At 39.0% G+C, this 8,190-nt stretch overlaps 1 long non-coding RNA gene across 1 annotated transcript; it reads left to right on the plus strand.

Annotated features, from left to right (window-relative positions):
• The first annotated feature begins 4,872 nt into the window (after nt 1–4,872).
• LOC306921823 lies at nt 4,873–6,119 on the plus strand. The gene is made up of 3 exons (XR_013789842.1): nt 4,873–4,933; nt 5,032–5,099; nt 5,635–6,119. It is a non-coding gene; the product is annotated as an uncharacterized lncRNA (long non-coding RNA).
• Nucleotides 6,120–8,190: the final 2,071 nt, after the last annotated feature.

Here is an 8,190-nt window from a genome sequence, read left to right on the forward strand (position 1 = left end):
GACTTCATCATGAATTAATTGTAGTTAGTTAATCATGATTCATGGCATTCATGATTTCATTTATAGATCAGATTTTTTCGCCCAAATCTATGCCCACGATGAGTGCTCAAAGGCGGGTAGGTTTAGTCAGCAGACGGTCTCTCTGGAGGTCCTTCCTGGTTGTCCCCAAGGGTATTTTTTCTCAATTCTATGCCCACGATGAGTGCTCAAAGGTGGGTAGGGGTCCCTGGTGTTTTATGGATCATTTTTTGACTCACCCATTTTGCCCAAATCTATACCCAGGATGAGTGCTCATAGACGGGTAGGGTTAGTGAGCAGACTCGGCCTCTCTGGAGGTAATTTTTCTCAATTCTATGCCCACGATGAGTGCTCAAAAGTGGGTAGGGGTCTGTCCGAAGCTCTCCCTGCATGGTGCTTTATGGATCATTTTTGGACTCCCCCATTTTGCCCAAATCTATACCCAGGATGAGTGCTCAAAGGTGGGTACCCCTACCCACCTAAACCACCTGGTGTTTTATGGATCATTTTTGGACTCCCCCATTTTGCCCAAATCTATACCCAGGATGAGTGCTCATAGACAGGTAGGGTTAGTGAGCAGACTCGGTCTCTCTGGAGGTAATTTTTCTCAATTCTATGCCCACGATGAGTGCTCAAAGGTGGGTAGGGGTCTGTCCGGAGCTCTCCCTGGTGCTTTATGGATCATTTTTGGACTCCCCCATTTTGCCCAAATCTATACCCAGGATGAGTGCTCATAGGTGCGTAGCGGTTAGTGAGCAGACTCTGTCTCTCTGGAGGTATATTTTCTCAATTCTATGCACACGATGAGTGCTCAAATGTGGGTAGGGGTCTCTCCGGAGCTCTCCCTGGTGCTTTATGGATAATTTTGGACTCCCCTCTTCAGAGGTCTCCCTGGTAGTTTATGGGTCATTTCTGGACATTATCATCATCATGAACTAGCTGTAGTTAATAGTTAGTTAATGGTTATTTGTACCCCAAAGTAAAGTGACAACATTTTCATCATGAACTAATCATGAACTAGCTGTAGTTAATGGATATTTGCACCCCAAAGTAAAGTGACAACATTTTCATCATGAACTAGCTGTAGTTAATAGTTAGTTAATGGATATTTGTACCCCAAAGTAAAGTGACAACATTTTCATCATTAACTAATCATGAACTAGCTGTAGTTAAGGTTATTTGTACCCCAAAGTAAAGTGACAAAATTTTCATCATGAACTAATCATGAACTAGCTGTAGTTAATGGATATTTGCACCCCAAAGTAAAGTGACAACATTTTCATCATGAACTAGCTGTAGTTAATAGTTAGTTAATGGATATTTGCACCCCAAAGTAAAGTGACAACATTTTCATCATGAACTAGCTGTAGTTAATAGTTAGTTAATGGATATTTGTACCCCAAAGTAAAGTGACAACATTTTCATCATTAACTAATCATGAACTAGCTGTAGTTAAGGTTATTTGTACCCCAAAGTAAAGTGACAAAATTTTCATCATGAACTAATCATGAACTAGCTGTAGTTAATGGATATTTGCACCCCAAAGTAAAGTGACAACATTTTCATCATGAACTAGCTGTAGTTAATAGTTAGTTAATGGATATTTGCACCCCAAAGTAAAGTGACAACATTTTCATCATGAACTAGCTGTAGTTAATAGTTAGTTAATGGATATTTGCACCCCAAAGTAAAGTGACAACATTTTCATCATGAACTAGCTGTAGTTAATAGTTAGTTAATGGATATTTGTACCCCAAAGTAAAGTGACAACATTTTCATCATGAACTAGCTGTAGTTAATAGTTAGTTAATGGATATTTGTACCCCAAAGTAAAGTGACAACATTTTCATCATTAACTAATCATGAACTAGCTGTAGTTAAGGTTATTTGTACCCCAAAGTAAAGTGACAACATTTTCATCATGAACTAATCATGAACTAGCTGTAGTTAATGGATATTTGCACCCCAAAGTAAAGTGACAACATTTTCATCATGAACTAGCGTAGTTAATAGTTAGTTAATGGATATTTGTACCCCAAAGTAAAGTGACAACATTTTCATCATGAACTAGCTGTAGTTAATAGTTAGTTAATGGATATTTGTACCCCAAAGTAAAGTGACAACATTTTCATCATGAACTAATCATGAACTCTTGATTAACTAATCATGAAGTAATCATGAACTGGAAATTTGGACACAAAGTCACATCAATATAAATAATAGTGAAATGCAATACTAACAATACAATACAATCTGAATACAAAATTACAATTACAAGCCACCTTCAATATTGCCATTTTTTATTTACAGCCACACCCTCCCCCCACACAGAAAACTAAAAACAAAATGTGATGTATATCAATAACAAAGTGTTAAATGGCCACTTATTACCAAATAGACAGCAGTAATATGAAAAATAACAAACAAAAAGAAAAGCCAGCAAAAATATGAAAACCCTTAGTTCCGTTGTCATTGGGGCTCTTTCATCTGAATTGTGACATTGTTCGATTGGTCTTTTTCCTACCACACAAACCGTGAGGGAGGGGAATCAATGTTGCACCATCAGTGTCCAGACTTGGATCCGTTAGCTTGCCATCCAATATGCACTGGGAATTTATCTGGGGAATTGTTGGGTATGGAGAATGTGGAGCCTCACATGGACCTGGGCTCCTCAGTGGATGGGAAGGGAAGCGCTGTCCTCTTCTCCATGTGCTCCAGGGGATGAAGATGGGGATCACCTAGCCCGTCTCCGGACCCCCCGGGTTGAGCTCCTTTGGACCCCTAACCCGTAGGGTCCGGTATCACCGGCTTCAAGCGACATGGGATGCAATCTGATTTACCCTGATTTACCCCTGTGCTGCGGTGTGGGTGTCACGCTGACATATTCCAAAAGAAGCATATGAACGCTATAGGCGACAACTAACCTTCTGACCCCCCCCGCGAACGGCTCAGAAGCCGTTAAGTATTTTTAATGTTTGTACGACCGTTTTGGCAGCTCTGAAATTCTCTCTTCGGTCCCTCCTTGTTGACATCTCGGTTGGCTAGCTGCGCCTACGAGGCGCGTAGGGAGGCGCAGCTAGCCAACCGAGATGCTGGAGGCGGTACAATGGGATGTCAACAAGAGAGAATTTCAGAGCTGCCAAAACGGTCGTACAAACATTAAAAATACTTAACGGCTTCTGAGCCGTTCGCGGGGGGGGGGTCAGAAGGTTCGTTGTCTCCTATAGCGTTCATATACTTCTTTTGGAATATGTCAGCGTGACACCCACACCGCAGCACAGGGGTAAGTCAGGGTAAATCAGATTGCATCCCATGTCGCTTGAAGTCGATGATAAGGAACCCTACGTAAAGTCATCAAAATGTCAGAAACTTGGGTTCCGAAAGGAGCTAGGGATCACCCAATCTAAAAAAAAACTGACCTATGGTAGATCGGACAAGATCCAATAGCATGTTATTCACACACTCTGTGTAAAATGTTTTTAAATCCCCATGAATTAGTAAAAATTAACACCTTTTTAACTTGCATTAATTAGCTTAATCATTTTCTTTTTATAGTAATCATTTCAAATACATTGAAAACCATTCAAAATAATTCAAAGTACTTATTTTCTTTTACAATGTTTCAAATATTCACTATATTCAATGAACTGTTCCTTTTCCACAAAAATACTATGAAATGCTCCTTTACGTATCACAATGCAATGAGTTAAATTGCATAAAGTGCACATTCAATCGCTTTACAGGGTGTTTTGTGCAGTAACTGAGGTATTCATGACTCAAATGTGCTTAGTATATCTCTCCCTGGCTAGCATCAGGTGAGAGATGCACTAAAAATGTACATTCAATCACCATAACCCAAAATACTCATGTACAGGAATAAGTGTTTTAAAATGTAAAACACCATTTAAGATAACCATCTTTGTTCTACATTGTCTCACTCACCACTGATCAATGAATGAATGGGCTCAGACTGCAATGTCACCTGTACTACTGGCTGCTCAGTGATTTGCAATACTCGCTCTCACACTGCTCTGCAAAGTTCAAAATGACACAATATACAAATCAGGAGTTGTCTAACAACATTAAGAATGTGGATGATTTGAATTGGAAGATTATTTTTTAGTCTTACCAAGTGGATTGCAAAGATTGTTCCTCTGTGTGTGTTTACAACAACACATGAAGAACCAGCCATGTGTTCAATTGAACAGGAAAGGGGAGTTTTCCTGCTTAAATACTGACAGGAAGTGGAATCACTGGTAGGCTGGACATAAACGCTTACAGGCTCACTGATTGGCCACTTAGGTTAGCAATCACAGAGCCAGGTAATTTTAACCCTTTGCAAAAATGTGTTAGACATCCTGTTTGTTTGTTTGTTTGTTTTCCCTTTCATGTATATAGCTTCTTGGCATTTTAATCAGACTTGTAGAGCAACATTTTAGATATATTGTATATAACTTAAATGCATTCATTCACTGTAAAAAAAAATCACTGAAATGAACGTATGTATCCTATTAACTATTTTTTAATTCAGCCTACCCAGGCTTGAAAGCAGGCAGCCAATTTACAAGTGTTAAAAACGATCTAAAATGCTTTTGAAATAACACACATTTAAGTTCTAAAATGTTGCTCCACAAGTCTGTTTAAAATACAAAACAAGCTATTTACATGAAAGAGAAAAAATGCAAAACAAACAGGGTGTCTAACAGGTTTTAAAGGATTAAAATTACCTGGCTCTGTGATTGCCAGTGGCCAATCAGTGAGCCTGTAAGCATTTGTGTCCAGCCTACCAGTGATTCTACTTCCTGTTAGTATTTAAGCAGGAAAACGTCCTTTTCCTGTTCAATTGAACACATGGCTGGTTCTTCATGTGCTGTTGTAAACAAACACAGAGAGACAATCTTTTGCAATCTGCCTGGTAAGACTAAAACATAATCTTCCAATTCAAATCATTCACATTCTTAATGTTGTTAGGCAACTCCTGATTTGTGTATTGTGTCATTTTGAACTTTGCAGAGCAGTGTGAGAGTGTTGCAAATCACTGAGCAGCCAGGTGACATTGCAGTCTCAGCATTCATGAAGTGGTGAGTGAGACAATGTAGAACAAAGATGGTTATCTTAAATGGTGTTTAGTCACAATACATCCTGCCAATGATTTATTGTTACATTTAAGTATTTAAGTTCATGTTACATTTTGAAAGACAGTTTGTTACTGAAGGAATACAATATGCATGTACATGAGACTTGTGGGTTATAGTGACTGAAGGTACATTTTAAGGGTACATACTAAGCACATTTGCGTCATAACTACCTCCTAGTTACTGCACAAAACACCCTGTAAACCTTTTGAATGTGCACTTTATGCAATTTAACTCATTACATTGTGATACTTAAAGGAGCATTTCATACTATTTTTATTTTTGTGGAAAAGGAACAGTTCATTGAATATTAAACATTGTAAAAGAAAATAAGTGTTTTGAATTATTTTGAATGGTTTTCAATGTATTTTAAATACATGATTACTATAAAAAGAACATGATTAAGCTAATTAATGCAAGTTAAAAAGGTGTTAATTTATGCTAATTCGTGGGGTTTTGGATCTTGTCTGATCTATCATAGGTCAGGTTTTTTAGATCCCATCCTCATCCCTTGGAGCATCTCACGTGGAGAAGAGGACAGCGGTTCCCTTCCCATCCATCGAGGAGCCAAGGTGCATGTGAGGCTCCACTGTCTCCATACCCAACGTTTCCCCAGATAGATTCCCAGTGCATACTGGGTGGCGAGATCCATGGTTTGTGTGGTAGGACAAAGACCAATCGAACACTGTCACAGTTCAGATAAAAGAGCCCCAACGAGAACAAAAACAAACTTTGGGAACTAAGGGTTTTCATATTTTTTCCGGCTTTTCTTTTTGTTTGTTATTTTTCATATTACTGTTGTAGTCATTTTTCTATGTCTATTTGGTAATAATAAGTGGCCATGTAACAATTACTATTCATTGTTGACTGTGTTATATTTATAAGAGCCAGGTCATTTTGTTTCATAGTTGTGTCAAACCATATTGGATAAGCAATGATCTTAACAAGTACTTTAGTTTTATAGTTGAGAGGAAAAATTGTGCTGCTGATTTGGATAAGCACTGTTGTTGGCTGTGTTAAAGGCCTTGCCTTGGCGGGCAGCAGGTGGGCCAGATGTGTGGATGCCAGTCCATTGGCGTCTGCGCCAGGGCTGTATCTAGCTCACCCGCTGTTGGCCCGGGTGGCTGGTGTCGGCCTGCCCCTCGGCCTGTGTCCTCTGCCTACTTCCTTGCTTTTGTTTTGTTCTTTTGTATTTTACATTTGTATTTTGTATAATACTTTATTTATTTTGTGGTATATTTTTGTTTGTGTTAAGTGTTTTTATTTTATTTTTTAGTTTCTGTGTGGGGGGAGAGTGTGTGTGTGTGTGTGTGTGTGTGTGTGTGTGTGTGTGTGTGTGTGTGTGTGTGTGTGTTGTGTGTGTGTGTGTGTGTGTGGGGGGGGGGGGTTGCTGTAAATAAAAAAATGGCAAAAATTGGCAATATTGAAGGTGGCTTGTAATTGTACATTTGGATTCAGATTGTAATGTATTGTTAGTATTGTATTGTTTTGCATTCACTATTATTTATATTGATGTGACTTTGTGTCCATATATCCAGTTCATGATGAATTCATGATTAGTTAATCATTAGTTCATGATGAAAATGTTGTCACTTTACTTTGGGGTGCAAATAACCATTAACTAACTGTTAACTACAGCTAGTTCATGATGAAAATGTTGCCACTTTACTTTGGGGTGCAAATATCAATTAACTAACTATTAACTAATGATAGTTAATCATTAATAGAGTCCAACTCTCTAGTAAGTAAGTACAATGTAATGGTAGTTCATGATGAAAATGTTGCCACTTTACTTTGGGGTGCAAATATCAATTAACTAACTATTAACTAATGATAGTTAATCATTAATAGAGTCCAACTCTCTAGTAAGTAAGTACAATGTAATGGTAGTTCATGATGATAATGTTGCCACTTTACTTTGGGGTGCAAATATCAATTAACTAACTATTAACTAATGATAGTTAATCATTAATAGAGTCCTACTCTCTAGTAAGTAAAATGTAATGGTAGTTCGTGATGATAATGTCCAGAAGTTACGCATAAACTACAAGGGAGACCTCTACAAGGGAGACCTACCCACCTTTGAGCACTCATCGTGGGCATAGAATTGAGAAAAACTACCTCCAGAGAGAAGCGTCTGCTCACTAACCCTACCCGTCTATGAGCACTCATCCTGGGTATAGATTTGGGCAAAATGGGTGAGTCCAAAAATGATCCATGAAACACCAGGGACCCCTACCAACCTTTGAGCACTCATCGTGGGCATAGAATTGAGAAAAATTACCTCCAGAGAGACCGAGTCTGCTCACTAACCCTACCCGTCTATGAGCACTCATCCTGGGTATAGATTTGGGCAAAATGGGTGAGTCCAAAAATTATACATAAAACACCAGGGACCCCTACCCACCTTTGAGCACTCATCGTGGGCATAGAATTGAGAAAAATTACCTCCAGAGAGACCGAGTCTGCTCACTAACCCTACCCGTCTATGAGCACTCATCCTGGGTATAGATTTGGGCAAAATGGGGGGGTCCAAAAATGATCCATAAAGCACCAGGGAGAGCTCCGGACAGACCCCTACCAACCTTTGAGCACCCATCGTGGGCAAAGAATTGAGTAAAATGACCCATGGGTACAACCAGGAATGACCTCCAGAGAGACTGAGAGACCTACCCGCCTATGAGCACTCATCCTGGGCATAGATTTGGGCGGAAAAATTAGATCTATAAATCATCTACAAATCGTGGTTAATTAATGACGATTCATGATGAATCATCAGAATCATCATCATCATGAATCATGATGAATTCATCATGATTCATGATGAATTGTGATGAACTAATTATTAACTAATGCTTAACTAATGTATTAGTTAATCATTAGTTAATCATTAGTTCATGAACCGTATCTGCAAGTGTTACCTGGAAATGTAAACAGAGAGAGCCACCATCCATCATCTGACCACAATAACAGATTCACCACCACCACACGCCACAACGATTGCAACCTGTTCACCAGTGCATCTGAGTGGGCAGAA

The sequence above is a fragment of the Electrona antarctica genome (assembly GCF_951216825.1).
Source record: "Electrona antarctica genome assembly, chromosome: 4".
In the NCBI taxonomy this organism is placed as follows: Eukaryota; Metazoa; Chordata; class Actinopteri; order Myctophiformes; family Myctophidae; genus Electrona; species Electrona antarctica.